Genomic DNA, 17,664 nt, shown 5'->3' with positions numbered 1-17,664 from the left:
TAGCAATTGATTAACAAATCAATAAACTTGAATAATTATTGCAATAAATAAGCCTGGCAGCTCTGTTTTGTTAACCACACTAAGAAAATAAATATAAATTTTGAATTAATTCCAGCTCCAAAATCCATTTATCTGGCAGATTGCCGTGTTGAAATGCCAAATTTTAGTAAATTTCTTCAGTCAAACAGGGTTTTGAAGAAACATTGACACTAGCAATTGATTAACAAATAAAAAAACTTGAATAATTATTGCAATAAATAAGCCTGGCAGCTCTGTTTTGTTAACCACACTAAGAAAATAAATATAAATTTTGAATTAATTCCAGCTCCAAAATCCATTGATCTGGCAGATTGCCGTGTTGAAATGCCAAATTTTGGTAAATTTCTTCAGTCAAACAGGGTTTTGAAGAAACATTGAAACTAGCAATTGATTAACATATCAATAAACTTGATTAATTATTGATATAAATAAGCCTGGCAGCTCTGTTTTGTTAACCAAACTAAGAAAATAAATATAAATTTTGAATTAATTCCAGCTCCAAAATCAATTTATCTGGCAGATTTCCGTGTTGAAATGCCAAATTTTGGTAAATTTCTTCAGTCAAACATGGTTTTGAAGAAACATTGACACTAGCAATTGATTAAAAAATCAATAAACTTGAATAATTATTGATATAAATAAGCCTGGCAGCTCTGTTTTGTTAACCACACTAAGAAAATAAATATAAATTTTGAATTAATTCTTAAGAATAATGAATATTTCCTGCTCCAAAATCCATTTATCTGGCAGATTGCCGTGTTGAAATGCCAAATTTTGGTAAATTTCTTCAGTCTAACAGGGTTTTGAAGAAACATTGACACTAGCAATTGTTTAACAAATCAATAAATTTGATTAATTATTGATATAAAAAAGCCTGGCAGCTCTGTTTTGTTAACCACACTAAGAAAATAAATATAAATTTTGAATTAATTCCAGCTACAAAATCCATTTATCTGGCAGATTGCCGTGTTGAAATGCCAAATTTTGGTAAATTTCTTCAGTCAAACAGGGTTTTGAAGAAACAATCACACTAGCAATTGATTAACAAATCAATAAACTGAATAATTATTGATATAAATAAGCCTGGCAGCTCTGTTTTGTTAACCACACTAAGAAAATAAATATAAATTTTGAATTAATACTTAAGAATTATGAATTTTTCCAGCTCCAAAATCCATTTATCTGGCTGATTGCCGTGTTGAAATGCCAAATTTTGGTAAATTTCTTCAGTCAAAATGTATTTTGAAGAAACATTGACACTAGCAATTGATTAACAAATCAATAAACTTGAATAATTATTGCAATAAATAAGCCTGGCAGCTCTGTTTTGTTAACCACACTAAGAAAATAAATATAAATTTTGAATTAATTCCAGCTACAAAATCCATTTATCAGGCAGATTGCCGTGTTGAAATGCCAAATTTTGGTAAATTTCTTCAGTCAAACAGGGTTTTGAAGAAACAATCACACTAGCAATTGATTAACAAATCAATAAACTTGATTAATTATTGATATAAATAAGCCTGGCAGCTCTGTTTTGTTAACCACACTAAGAAAATAAATATAAATTTTGAATTAATTCTTAAGAATAATTAATATTTCCAGCTCCAAAATCCATTTATCTGGCAGATTGTCGTGTTGAAATGCCTAATTTTGGTAAATTTCTTCAGTCAAACAGGGTTTTGAAGAAACATTGACACTAGCAATTGATTAACAAATCAATAAACTTGAATAATTATTGCAATAAATAAGCCTGGCAGCTCTGTTTTGTTAACCACACTAAGAAAATAAATATAAATTTTGAATTAATTCCAGCTCCAAAATCCATTTATCTGGCAGATTGCCGTGTTGAAATGCCAAATTTTAGTAAATTTCTTCAGTCAAACAGGGTTTTGAAGAAACATTGACACTAGCAATTGATTAACAAATAAAAAAACTTGAATAATTATTGCAATAAATAAGCCTGGCAGCTCTGTTTTGTTAACCACACTAAGAAAATAAATATAAATTTTGAATTAATTCCAGCTCCAAAATCCATTGATCTGGCAGATTGCCGTGTTGAAATGCCAAATTTTGGTAAATTTCTTCAGTCAAACAGGGTTTTGAAGAAACATTGAAACTAGCAATTGATTAACATATCAATAAACTTGATTAATTATTGATATAAATAAGCCTGGCAGCTCTGTTTTGTTAACCAAACTAAGAAAATAAATATAAATTTTGAATTAATTCCAGCTCCAAAATCAATTTATCTGGCAGATTTCCGTGTTGAAATGCCAAATTTTGGTAAATTTCTTCAGTCAAACATGGTTTTGAAGAAACATTGACACTAGCAATTGATTAAAAAATCAATAAACTTGAATAATTATTGATATAAATAAGCCTGGCAGCTCTGTTTTGTTAACCACACTAAGAAAATAAATATAAATTTTGAATTAATTCTTAAGAATAATGAATATTTCCTGCTCCAAAATCCATTTATCTGGCAGATTGCCGTGTTGAAATGCCAAATTTTGGTAAATTTCTTCAGTCTAACAGGGTTTTGAAGAAACATTGACACTAGCAATTGTTTAACAAATCAATAAATTTGATTAATTATTGATATAAAAAAGCCTGGCAGCTCTGTTTTGTTAACCACACTAAGAAAATAAATATAAATTTTGAATTAATTCCAGCTACAAAATCCATTTATCTGGCAGATTGCCGTGTTGAAATGCCAAATTTTGGTAAATTTCTTCAGTCAAACAGGGTTTTGAAGAAACAATCACACTAGCAATTGATTAACAAATCAATAAACTGAATAATTATTGATATAAATAAGCCTGGCAGCTCTGTTTTGTTAACCACACTAAGAAAATAAATATAAATTTTGAATTAATACTTAAGAATTATGAATTTTTCCAGCTCCAAAATCCATTTATCTGGCTGATTGCCGTGTTGAAATGCCAAATTTTGGTAAATTTCTTCAGTCAAAATGTATTTTGAAGAAACATTGACACTAGCAATTGATTAACAAATCAATAAACTTGAATAATTATTGCAATAAATAAGCCTGGCAGCTCTGTTTTGTTAACCACACTAAGAAAATAAATATAAATTTTGAATTAATTCCAGCTACAAAATCCATTTATCAGGCAGATTGCCGTGTTGAAATGCCAAATTTTGGTAAATTTCTTCAGTCAAACAGGGTTTTGAAGAAACAATCACACTAGCAATTGATTAACAAATCAATAAACTTGATTAATTATTGATATAAATAAGCCTGGCAGCTCTGTTTTGTTAACCACACTAAGAAAATAAATATAAATTTTGAATTAATTCTTAAGAATAATTAATATTTCCAGCTCCAAAATCCATTTATCTGGCAGATTGTCGTGTTGAAATGCCTAATTTTGGTAAATTTCTTCAGTCAAACAGGGTTTTGAAGAAACATTGACACTAGCAATTGATTAACAAATCAATAAACTTGAATAATTATTGCAATAAATAAGCCTGGCAGCTCTGTTTTGTTAACCACACTAAGAAAATAAATATAAATTTTGAATTAATTCCAGCTCCAAAATCCATTTATCTGGCAGATTGCCGTGTTGAAATGCCAAATTTTAGTAAATTTCTTCAGTCAAACAGGGTTTTGAAGAAACATTGACACTAGCAATTGATTAACAAATAAAAAAACTTGAATAATTATTGCAATAAATAAGCCTGGCAGCTCTGTTTTGTTAACCACACTAAGAAAATAAATATAAATTTTGAATTAATTCCAGCTCCAAAATCCATTGATCTGGCAGATTGCCGTGTTGAAATGCCAAATTTTGGTAAATTTCTTCAGTCAAACAGGGTTTTGAAGAAACATTGAAACTAGCAATTGATTAACATATCAATAAACTTGATTAATTATTGATATAAATAAGCCTGGCAGCTCTGTTTTGTTAACCAAACTAAGAAAATAAATATAAATTTTGAATTAATTCCAGCTCCAAAATCAATTTATCTGGCAGATTTCCGTGTTGAAATGCCAAATTTTGGTAAATTTCTTCAGTCAATCATGGTTTTGAAGAAACATTGACACTAGCAATTGATTAACAAATAAAAAAACTTGAATAATTATAGCAATAAATAAGCCTGGCAGCTCTGTTTTGTTAACCACACTAAAAAAATAAATATAAATTTTGAATTAATTCCAGCTCCAAAATCCTTTGATCTGGCAGATTGCTGTGTTGAAATGCCAAATTTTGGTAAATTTCTTCAGTCAAACAGGGTTTTGAAGAAACATTGAAACTAGCAATTGATTAACATATCAATAAACTTGATTAATTATTGATATAAATAAGCCTGGCAGCTCTGTTTTGTTAACCATACTAAGAAAATAAATATAAATTTTGAATTAATTCCAGCTCCAAAATCAATTTATCTGGCAGATTTCCGTGTTGAAATGCCAAATTTTGGTAAATTTCTTCAGTCAAACATGGTTTTGAAGAAACATTGACACTAGCAATTGATTAACAAATCAATAAACTTGAATAATTATTGATATAAATAAGCCTGGCAGCTCTGTTTTGTTAACCACACTAAGAAAATAAATATAAATTTTGAATTAATTCCAGCTACAAAATCCATTTATCTGGCAGATTGCCGTGTTGAAATGCCAAATTTTGGTAAATTTCTTCAGTCAAACAGGGTTTTGAAGAAACAATCACACTAGCAATTGATTAACAAATCAATAAACTTGAATAATTATTGATATAAATAAGCCTGGCAGCTCTGTTTTGTTAACCACACTAAGAAAATAAATATAAATTTTGAATTAATACTTAAGAATAATGAATATTTCCTGCTCCAAAATCCATTTATCTGGCAGATTGCCGTGTTGAAATGCCAAATTTTGGTAAATTTCTTCAGTCTAACAGGGTTTTGAAGAAACATTGACACTAGCAATTGATTAACAAATCAATAAATTTGATTAATTATTGATATAAAAAAGCCTGGCAGCTCTGTTTTGTTAACCACACTAAGAAAATAAATATAAATTTTGAATTAATTCCAGCTACAAAATCCATTTATCTGGCAGATTGCCGTGTTGAAATGCCAAATTTTGGTAAATTTCTTCAGTCAAACAGGGTTTTGAAGAAACAATCACACTAGCAATTGATTAACAAATCAATAAACTTGAATAATTATTGATATAAATAAGCCTGGCAGCTCTGTTTTGTTAACCACACTAAGAAAATAAATATAAATTTTGAATTAATACTTAAGAATTATGAATTTTTCCAGCTCCAAAATCCATTTATCTGGCTGATTGCCGTGTTGAAATGCCAAATTTTGGTAAATTTCTTCAGTCAAAATGTATTTTGAAGAAACATTGACACTAACAATTGATTAACAAATCAATAAACTTGAATAATTATTGCAATAAATAAGCCTGGCAGCTCTGTTTTGTTAACCACACTAAGAAAATAAATATAAATTTTGAATTAATTCCAGCTACAAAATCCATTTATCATGCAGATTGCCGTGTTGAAATGCCAAATTTTGGTAAATTTCTTCAGTCAAACAGGGTTTTGAAGAAACAATCACACTAGCAATTGATTAACAAATCAATAAACTTGATTAATTATTGATATAAATAAGCCTGGCAGCTCTGTTTTGTTAACCACACTAAGAAAATAAATATAAATTTTGAATTAATTCTTAAGAATAATTAATATTTCCAGCTCCAAAATCCATTTATCTGGCAGATTGTCGTGTTGAAATGCCAAATTTTTGTAAATTTCTTCAGTCAAACAGGGTTTTGAAGAAACATTGACACTAGCAATTGATTAACAAATAAAAAAACTTGAATAATTATTGCAATAAATAAGCCTGGCAGCTCTGTTTTGTTAACCACACTAAGAAAATAAATATAAATTTTGAATTAATTCCAGCTCCAAAATCCATTGATCTGGCAGATTGCCGTGTTGAAATGCCAAATTTTGGTAAATTTCTTCAGTCTAACAGGGTTTTGAAGAAACATTGACAATAGCAATTGATTAACAAATCAATAAATTTGATTAATTATTGATATAAATAAGCCTGGCAGCTCTGTTTTGTTAACCACACTAAGAAAATAAATATAAATTTTGAATTAATTCCAGCTACAAAATCCATTTATCTGGCAGATTGCCGTGTTGAAATGCCAAATTTTGGTAAATTTCTTCAGTCAAACAGGGTTTTGAAGAAACATTGACACTAGCAATTGATTAACAAATCAATAAACTTGAATAATTATTGCAATAAATAAGCCTGGCAGCTCTGTTTTGTTAAACACACTAAGAAAATAAATATAAATTTTGAATTAATTCTTAAGAATTATGAATTTTTCCAGCTCCAAAATCCATTTATCTGGCAGATTGCCGTGTTGAAATGCCAAATTTTGGTAAATTTCTTCAGTCAAACAGGGTTTTGAAGAAACATTGACACTAGCAATTGATTAACAAATCAATAAACTTGAATAATTATTGCAATAAATAAGCCTGGCAGCTCTGTTTTGTTAACCACACTAAGAAAATAAATATAAATTTTGAATTAATTCCAGCTACAAAATCCATTTATCTGGCAGATTGCCGTGTTGAAATGCCAAATTTTGGTAAATTTCTTCAGTCAAACAGGGTTTTGAAGAAACAATCACACTAGCAATTGATTAACAAATCAATAAACTTGATTAATTATTGATATAAATAAGCCTGGCAGCTCTGTTTTGTTAACCACACTAAGAAAATAAATATAAATTTTGAATTAATTCTTAAGAATAATGAATATTTCCTGCTCCAAAATCCATTTATCTGGCAGATTGCCGTGTTGAAATGCCAAATTTTGGTAAATTTCTTCAGTCTAACAGGGTTTTGAAGAAACATTGACACTAGCAATTGATTAACAAATAAAAAAACTTGAATAATTATTGCAATAAATAAGCCTGGCAGCTCTGTTTTGTTAACCACACTAAGAAAATAAATATAAATTTTGAATTAATTCCAGCTCCAAAATCCATTGATCTGGCAGATTGCCGTGTTGAAATGCCAAATTTTGGTAAATTTCTTCAGTCAAACAGGGTTTTGAAGAAACATTGAAACTAGCAATTGATTAACATATCAATAAACTTGATTTATTATTGATATAAATAAGCCTGGCAGCTCTGTTTTGTTAACCAAACTAAGAAAATAAATATAAATTTTGAATTAATTCCAGCTACAAAATCCATTTATCTGGCAGATTGCCGTGTTGAAATGCCAAATTTTGGTAAATTTCTTCAGTCAAACAGGGTTTTGAAGCAACAATCACACTAGCAATTGATTAACAAATCAATAAACTTGAATAATTATTGATATAAATAAGCCTGGCAGCTCTGTTTTGTTAACCACACTAAGAAAATAAATATAAATTTTGAATTAATTCCAGCTACAAAATCCATTTATCTGGCAGATTGCCGTGTTGAAATGCCAAATTTTGGTAAATTTCTTCAGTCTAACAGGATTTTGAAGAAACATTGACACTAGCAATTGATTAACAAATCAATAAATTTGAATAATTATTGCAATAAATAAGCCTGGCAGCTCTGTTTTGTTAACCACACTAAGAAAATAAATATAAATTTTGAATTAATTCTTAAGAATAATGAATATTTCCAGCTCCAAAATCCATTTATCTGGCAGATTGCCGTGTTGAAATGCCAAATTTTGGTAAATTTCTTCAGTCTAACAGGGTTTTGAAGAAACATTGACAATAGCAATTGATTAACAAATCAATAAATTTTATTAATTATTGATATAAATAAGCCTGGCAGCTCTGTTTTGTTAACCACACTAAGAAAATAAATATAAATTTTGAATTAATTCCAGCTACAAAATCCATTTATCTGGCAGATTGCCGTGTTGAAATGCCAAATTTTGGTAAATTTCTTCAGTCAAACAGGGTTTTGAAGAAACAATCACACTAGCAATTGATTAACAAATCAATAAACTTGATTAATTATTGATATAAATAAGCCTGGCAGCTCTGTTTTGTTAACCACACTAAGAAAATAAATATAAATTTTGAATTAATTCTTAAGAATAATTAATATTTCCAGCTCCAAAATCCATTTATCTGGCAGATTGTCGTGTTGAAATGCCAAATTTTGGTAAATTTCTTCAGTCAAACAGGGTTTTGAAAAAACATTGACACTAGCAATTGATTAACAAATCAATAAACTTGAATAATTATTGCAATAAATAAGCCTGGCAGCTCTGTTTTGTTAACCACACTAAGAAAATAAATATAAATTTTGAATTAATTCCAGCTCCAAAATCAATTTATCTGGCAGATTTCCGTGTTGAAATGCCAAATTTTGGTAAATTTCTTCAGTCAAACATGGTTTTGAAGAAACATTGACACTAGCAATTGATTAACAAATCAATAAACTTGAATAATTATTGATATAAATAAGCCTGGCAGCTCTGTTTTGTTAACCACACTAAGAAAATAAATATAAATTTTGAATTAATTCTTAAGAATAATGAATATTTCCTGCTCCAAAATCCATTTATCTGGCAGATTGCCGTGTTGAAATGCCAAATTTTGGTAAATTTCTTCAGTCTAACAGGGTTTTGAAGAAACATTGACACTAGCAATTGATTAACAAATCAATAAATTTGAATAATTATTGCAATAAATAAGCCTGGCAGCTCTGTTTTGTTAACCACACTAAGAAAATAAATATAAATTTTGAATTAATTCCAGCTCCAAAATCCATTTATCTGGCAGATTGCCGTGTTGAAATGCCAAATTTTAGTAAATTTCTTCAGTCAAACAGGGTTTTGAAGAAACATTGACACTAGCAATTGATTAACAAATCAATAAATTTGATTAATTATTGATATAAAAAAGCCTGGCAGCTCTGTTTTGTTAACCACACTAAGAAAATAAATATAAATTTTGAATTAATTCCAGCTACAAAATCCATTTATCTGGCAGATTGCCGTGTTGAAATGCCAAATTTTGGTAAATTTCTTCAGTCAAACAGGGTTTTGAAGAAACAATCACACTAGCAATTGATTAACAAATCAATAAACTTGAATAATTATTGATATAAATAAGCCTGGCAGCTCTGTTTTGTTAACCACACTAAGAAAATAAATATAAATTTTGAATTAATACTTAAGAATTATGAATTTTTCCAGCTCCAAAATCCATTTATCTGGCTGATTGCCGTGTTGAAATGCCAAATTTTGGTAAATTTCTTCAGTCAAAATGTATTTTGAAGAAACATTGACACTAGCAATTGATTAACAAATCAATAAACTTGAATAATTATTGCAATAAATAAGCCTGGCAGCTCTGTTTTGTTAACCACACTAAGAAAATAAATATAAATTTTGAATTAATTCCAGCTACAAAATCCATTTATCAGGCAGATTGCCGTGTTGAAATGCCAAATTTTGGTAAATTTCTTCAGTCAAACAGGGTTTTGAAGAAACAATCACACTAGCAATTGATTAACAAATCAATAAACTTGATTAATTATTGATATAAATAAGCCTGGCAGCTCTGTTTTGTTAACCACACTAAGAAAATAAATATAAATTTTGAATTAATTCTTAAGAATAATTAATATTTCCAGCTCCAAAATCCATTTATCTGGCAGATTGTCGTGTTGAAATGCCTAATTTTGGTAAATTTCTTCAGTCAAACAGGGTTTTGAAGAAACATTGACACTAGCAATTGATTAACAAATCAATAAACTTGAATAATTATTGCAATAAATAAGCCTGGCAGCTCTGTTTTGTTAACCACACTAAGAAAATAAATATAAATTTTGAATTAATTCCAGCTCCAAAATCCATTTATCTGGCAGATTGCCGTGTTGAAATGCCAAATTTTAGTAAATTTCTTCAGTCAAACAGGGTTTTGAAGAAACATTGACACTAGCAATTGATTAACAAATAAAAAAACTTGAATAATTATTGCAATAAATAAGCCTGGCAGCTCTGTTTTGTTAACCACACTAAGAAAATAAATATAAATTTTGAATTAATTCCAGCTCCAAAATCCATTGATCTGGCAGATTGCCGTGTTGAAATGCCAAATTTTGGTAAATTTCTTCAGTCAAACAGGGTTTTGAAGAAACATTGAAACTAGCAATTGATTAACATATCAATAAACTTGATTAATTATTGATATAAATAAGCCTGGCAGCTCTGTTTTGTTAACCAAACTAAGAAAATAAATATAAATTTTGAATTAATTCCAGCTCCAAAATCAATTTATCTGGCAGATTTCCGTGTTGAAATGCCAAATTTTGGTAAATTTCTTCAGTCAAACATGGTTTTGAAGAAACATTGACACTAGCAATTGATTAAAAAATCAATAAACTTGAATAATTATTGATATAAATAAGCCTGGCAGCTCTGTTTTGTTAACCACACTAAGAAAATAAATATAAATTTTGAATTAATTCTTAAGAATAATGAATATTTCCTGCTCCAAAATCCATTTATCTGGCAGATTGCCGTGTTGAAATGCCAAATTTTGGTAAATTTCTTCAGTCTAACAGGGTTTTGAAGAAACATTGACACTAGCAATTGTTTAACAAATCAATAAATTTGATTAATTATTGATATAAAAAAGCCTGGCAGCTCTGTTTTGTTAACCACACTAAGAAAATAAATATAAATTTTGAATTAATTCCAGCTACAAAATCCATTTATCTGGCAGATTGCCGTGTTGAAATGCCAAATTTTGGTAAATTTCTTCAGTCAAACAGGGTTTTGAAGAAACAATCACACTAGCAATTGATTAACAAATCAATAAACTGAATAATTATTGATATAAATAAGCCTGGCAGCTCTGTTTTGTTAACCACACTAAGAAAATAAATATAAATTTTGAATTAATTCTTAAGAATAATGAATATTTCCAGCTCCAAAATCCATTTATCTGGCTGATTGCCGTGTTGAAATGCCAAATTTTGGTAAATTTCTTCAGTCAAAATGTATTTTGAAGAAACATTGACACTAGCAATTGATTAACAAATCAATAAACTTGAATAATTATTGCAATAAATAAGCCTGGCAGCTCTGTTTTGTTAACCACACTAAGAAAATAAATATAAATTTTGAATTAATTCCAGCTACAAAATCCATTTATCAGGCAGATTGCCGTGTTGAAATGCCAAATTTTGGTAAATTTCTTCAGTCAAACAGGGTTTTGAAGAAACAATCACACTAGCAATTGATTAACAAATCAATAAACTTGATTAATTATTGATATAAATAAGCCTGGCAGCTCTGTTTTGTTAACCACACTAAGAAAATAAATATAAATTTTGAATTAATTCTTAAGAATAATTAATATTTCCAGCTCCAAAATCCATTTATCTGGCAGATTGTCGTGTTGAAATGCCTAATTTTGGTAAATTTCTTCAGTCAAACAGGGTTTTGAAGAAACATTGACACTAGCAATTGATTAACAAATCAATAAACTTGAATAATTATTGCAATAAATAAGCCTGGCAGCTCTGTTTTGTTAACCACACTAAGAAAATAAATATAAATTTTGAATTAATTCCAGCTCCAAAATCCATTTATCTGGCAGATTGCCGTGTTGAAATGCCAAATTTTAGTAAATTTCTTCAGTCAAACAGGGTTTTGAAGAAACATTGACACTAGCAATTGATTAACAAATAAAAAAACTTGAATAATTATTGCAATAAATAAGCCTGGCAGCTCTGTTTTGTTAACCACACTAAGAAAATAAATATAAATTTTGAATTAATTCCAGCTCCAAAATCCATTGATCTGGCAGATTGCCGTGTTGAAATGCCAAATTTTGGTAAATTTCTTCAGTCAAACAGGGTTTTGAAGAAACATTGAAACTAGCAATTGATTAACATATCAATAAACTTGATTAATTATTGATATAAATAAGCCTGGCAGCTCTGTTTTGTTAACCAAACTAAGAAAATAAATATAAATTTTGAATTAATTCCAGCTCCAAAATCAATTTATCTGGCAGATTTCCGTGTTGAAATGCCAAATTTTGGTAAATTTCTTCAGTCAATCATGGTTTTGAAGAAACATTGACACTAGCAATTGATTAACAAATAAAAAAACTTGAATAATTATAGCAATAAATAAGCCTGGCAGCTCTGTTTTGTTAACCACACTAAAAAAATAAATATAAATTTTGAATTAATTCCAGCTCCAAAATCCTTTGATCTGGCAGATTGCTGTGTTGAAATGCCAAATTTTGGTAAATTTCTTCAGTCAAACAGGGTTTTGAAGAAACATTGAAACTAGCAATTGATTAACATATCAATAAACTTGATTAATTATTGATATAAATAAGCCTGGCAGCTCTGTTTTGTTAACCATACTAAGAAAATAAATATAAATTTTGAATTAATTCCAGCTCCAAAATCAATTTATCTGGCAGATTTCCGTGTTGAAATGCCAAATTTTGGTAAATTTCTTCAGTCAAACATGGTTTTGAAGAAACATTGACACTAGCAATTGATTAACAAATCAATAAACTTGAATAATTATTGATATAAATAAGCCTGGCAGCTCTGTTTTGTTAACCACACTAAGAAAATAAATATAAATTTTGAATTAATTCTTAAGAATAATGAATATTTCCTGCTCCAAAATCCATTTATCTGGCAGATTGCCGTGTTGAAATGCCAAATTTTGGTAAATTTCTTCAGTCTAACAGGGTTTTGAAGAAACATTGACACTAGCAATTGATTAACAAATCAATAAATTTGATTAATTATTGATATAAAAAAGCCTGGCAGCTCTGTTTTGTTAACCACACTAAGAAAATAAATATAAATTTTGAATTAATTCCAGCTACAAAATCCATTTATCTGGCAGATTGCCGTGTTGAAATGCCAAATTTTGGTAAATTTCTTCAGTCAAACAGGGTTTTGAAGAAACAATCACACTAGCAATTGATTAACAAATCAATAAACTTGAATAATTATTGATATAAATAAGCCTGGCAGCTCTGTTTTGTTAACCACACTAAGAAAATAAATATAAATTTTGAATTAATACTTAAGAATTATGAATTTTTCCAGCTCCAAAATCCATTTATCTGGCTGATTGCCGTGTTGAAATGCCAAATTTTGGTAAATTTCTTCAGTCAAAATGTATTTTGAAGAAACATTGACACTAACAATTGATTAACAAATCAATAAACTTGAATAATTATTGCAATAAATAAGCCTGGCAGCTCTGTTTTGTTAACCACACTAAGAAAATAAATATAAATTTTGAATTAATTCCAGCTACAAAATCCATTTATCATGCAGATTGCCGTGTTGAAATGCCAAATTTTGGTAAATTTCTTCAGTCAAACAGGGTTTTGAAGAAACAATCACACTAGCAATTGATTAACAAATCAATAAACTTGATTAATTATTGATATAAATAAGCCTGGCAGCTCTGTTTTGTTAACCACACTAAGAAAATAAATATAAATTTTGAATTAATTCTTAAGAATAATTAATATTTCCAGCTCCAAAATCCATTTATCTGGCAGATTGTCGTGTTGAAATGCCAAATTTTGGTAAATTTCTTCAGTCAAACAGGGTTTTGAAGAAACATTGACACTAGCAATTGATTAACAAATAAAAAAACTTGAATAATTATTGCAATAAATAAGCCTGGCAGCTCTGTTTTGTTAACCACACTAAGAAAATAAATATAAATTTTGAATTAATTCCAGCTCCAAAATCCATTGATCTGGCAGATTGCCGTGTTGAAATGCCAAATTTTGGTAAATTTCTTCAGTCTAACAGGGTTTTGAAGAAACATTGACAATAGCAATTGATTAACAAATCAATAAATTTGATTAATTATTGATATAAATAAGCCTGGCAGCTCTGTTTTGTTAACCACACTAAGAAAATAAATATAAATTTTGAATTAATTCCAGCTACAAAATCCATTTATCTGGCAGATTGCCGTGTTGAAATGCCAAATTTTGGTAAATTTCTTCAGTCAAACAGGGTTTTGAAGAAACATTGACACTAGCAATTGATTAACAAATCAATAAACTTGAATAATTATTGCAATAAATAAGCCTGGCAGCTCTGTTTTGTTAAACACACTAAGAAAATAAATATAAATTTTGAATTAATTCTTAAGAATTATGAATTTTTCCAGCTCCAAAATCCATTTATCTGGCAGATTGCCGTGTTGAAATGCCAAATTTTGGTAAATTTCTTCAGTCAAACAGGGTTTTGAAGAAACATTGACACTAGCAATTGATTAACAAATCAATAAACTTGAATAATTATTGCAATAAATAAGCCTGGCAGCTCTGTTTTGTTAACCACATTAAGAAAATAAATATAAATTTTGAATTAATTCCAGCTACAAAATCCATTTATCTGGCAGATTGCCGTGTTGAAATGCCAAATTTTGGTAAATTTCTTCAGTCAAACAGGGTTTTGAAGAAACAATCACACTAGCAATTGATTAACAAATCAATAAACTTGATTAATTATTGATATAAATAAGCCTGGCAGCTCTGTTTTGTTAACCACACTAAGAAAATAAATATAAATTTTGAATTAATTCTTAAGAATAATGAATATTTCCAGCTCCAAAATCCATTTATCTGGCAGATTGCCGTGTTGAAATGCCAAATTTAGGTAAATTTCTTCAGTCTAACAGGGTTTTGAAGAAACATTGACAATAGCAATTGATTAACAAATCAATAAATTTGATTAATTATTGATATAAATAAGCCTGGCAGCTCTGTTTTGTTAACCACACTAAGAAAATAAATATAAATTTTGAATTAATTCCAGCTACAAAATCCATTTATCTGGCAGATTGCCGTGTTGAAATGCCAAATTTTGGTAAATTTCTTCAGTCAAACAGGGTTTTGAAGAAACAATCACACTAGCAATTGATTAACAAATCAATAAACTTGATTAATTATTGATATAAATAAGCCTGGCAGCTCTGTTTTGTTAACCACACTAAGAAAATAAATATAAATTTTGAATTAATTCTTAAGAATAATGAATATTTCCTGCTCCAAAATCCATTTATCTGGCAGATTGCCGTGTTGAAATGCCAAATTTTGGTAAATTTCTTCAGTCTAACAGGGTTTTGAAGAAACATTGACACTAGCAATTGATTAACAAATTAATAAATTTGATTAATTATTGATATAAAAAAGCCTGGCAGCTCTGTTTTGTTAACCACACTAAGAAAATAAATATAAATTTTGAATTAATTCCAGCTCCAAAATCCATTTATTTGGCAGATTGCCGTGTTGAAATGCCAAATTTTTGTAAATTTCTTCAGTCAAACAGGGTTTTGAAGAAACATTGAAACTAGCAATTGATTAACATATCAATAAACTTGATTTATTATTGATATAAATAAGCCTGGCAGCTCTGTTTTGTTAACCAAACTAAGAAAATAAATATAAATTTTGAATTAATTCCAGCTACAAAATCCATTTATCTGGCAGATTGCCGTGTTGAAATGCCAAATTTTGGTAAATTTCTTCAGTCAAACAGGGTTTTGAAGAAACAATCACACTAGCAATTGATTAACAAATCAATAAACTTGATTAATTATTGATATAAATAAGCCTGGCAGCTCTGTTTTGTTAACCACACTAAGAAAATAAATATAAATTTTGAATTAATTCTTAAGAATAATTAATATTTCCAGCTCCAAAATCCATTTATCTGGCAGATTGTCGTGTTGAAATGCCAAATTTTGGTAAATTTCTTCAGTCAAACAGGGTTTTGAAGAAACATTGACACTAGCAATTGATTAACAAATCAATAAACTTGAATAATTATTGCAATAAATAAGCCTGGCAGCTCTGTTTTGTTAACCACACTAAGAAAATAAATATAAATTTTGAATTAATTCCAGCTCCAAAATCCATTTATCTGGCAGATTGCCGTGTTGAAATGCCAAATTTTAGTAAATTTCTTCAGTCAAACAGGGTTTTGAAGAAACATTGACACTAGCAATTGATTAACAAATAAAAAAACTTGAATAATTATTGCAATAAATAAGCCTGGCAGCTCTGTTTTGTTAACCACACTAAGAAAATAAATATAAATTTTGAATTAATTCCAGCTCCAAAATCCATTGATCTGGCAGATTGCCGTGTTGAAATGCCAAATTTTGGTAAATTTCTTCAGTCAAACAGGGTTTTGAAGAAACATTGAAACTAGCAATTGATTAACATATCAATAAACTTGATTAATTATTGATATAAATAAGCCTGGCAGCTCTGTTTTGTTAACCAAACTAAGAAAATAAATATAAATTTTGAATTAATTCCAGCTCCAAAATCAATTTATCTGGCAGATTTCCGTGTTGAAATGCCAAATTTTGGTAAATTTCTTCAGTCAATCATGGTTTTGAAGAAACATTGACACTAGCAATTGATTAACAAATCAATAAACTTGAATAATTATTGATATAAATAAGCCTGGCAGCTCTGTTTTGTTAACCACACTAAGAAAATAAATATAAATTTTGAATTAATTCTTAAGAATAATGAATATTTCCAGCTCCAAAATCCATTTATCTGGCAGATTGCCGTGTTGAAATGCCAAATTTTGGGAAATTTCTTCAGTCTAACAGGGTTTTGAAGAAACATTGACAATAGCAATTGATTAACAAATCAATAAATTTGATTAATTATTGATATAAATAAGCCTGGCAGCTCTGTTTTGTTAACCACACTAAGAAAATAAATATAAATTTTGAATTAATTCCAGCTACAAAATCCATTTATCTGGCAGATTGCCGTGTTGAAATGCCAAATTTTGGTAAATTTCTTCAGTCAAACAGGGTTTTGAAGAAACATTGACACTAGCAATTGATTAACAAATCAATAAACTTGAATAATTATTGCAATAAATAAGCCTGGCAGCTCTGTTTTGTTAACCACAATAAGAAAATAAATATAAATTTTGATTTAATTCCAGCTCCAAAATCAATTTATCTGGAAGATTTCCGTGTTGAAATGCCAAATTTTGGTAAATTTCTTCAGTCAAACATGGTTTTGAAGAAACATTGACACTAGCAATTGATTAACAAATCAATAAACTTGAATAATTATTGATATAAATAAGCCTGGCAGCTCTGTATTGTTAACCACACTAAGAAAATAAATATAAATTTTGAATTAATTCTTAAGAATAATGAATATTTCCAGCTCCAAAATCCATTTATCTGGCAGATTGCCGTGTTGAAATGCCAAATTTTGGTAAATTTCTTCAGTCTAACAGGGTTTTGAAGAAACATTGACAATAGCAATTGATTAACAAATCAATAAATTTGATTAATTATTGATATAAATAAGCCTGGCAGCTCTGTTTTGTTAACCACACTAAGAAAATAAATATAAATTTTGAATTAATTCCAGCTACAAAATCCATTTATCTGGCAGATTGCCGTGTTGAAATGCCAAATTTTGGTAAATTTCTTCAGTCAAACATGGTTTTGAAGAAACATTGACACTAGCAATTGATTAACAAATCAATAAACTTGAATAATTATTGATATAAATAAGCCTGGCAGCTCTGTTTTGTTAACCACACTAAGAAAATAAATATAA

Source organism: Leiobunum rupestre, chromosome 11 (genome assembly GCF_980474605.1).
Source record: "Leiobunum rupestre chromosome 11, qqLeiRupe1.1.hap1, whole genome shotgun sequence".
In the NCBI taxonomy this organism is placed as follows: Eukaryota; Metazoa; Arthropoda; class Arachnida; order Opiliones; family Sclerosomatidae; genus Leiobunum; species Leiobunum rupestre.
The sequence above is the reverse complement of the archived record's forward strand: the minus strand, read 5'-3'. Positions refer to the sequence as shown.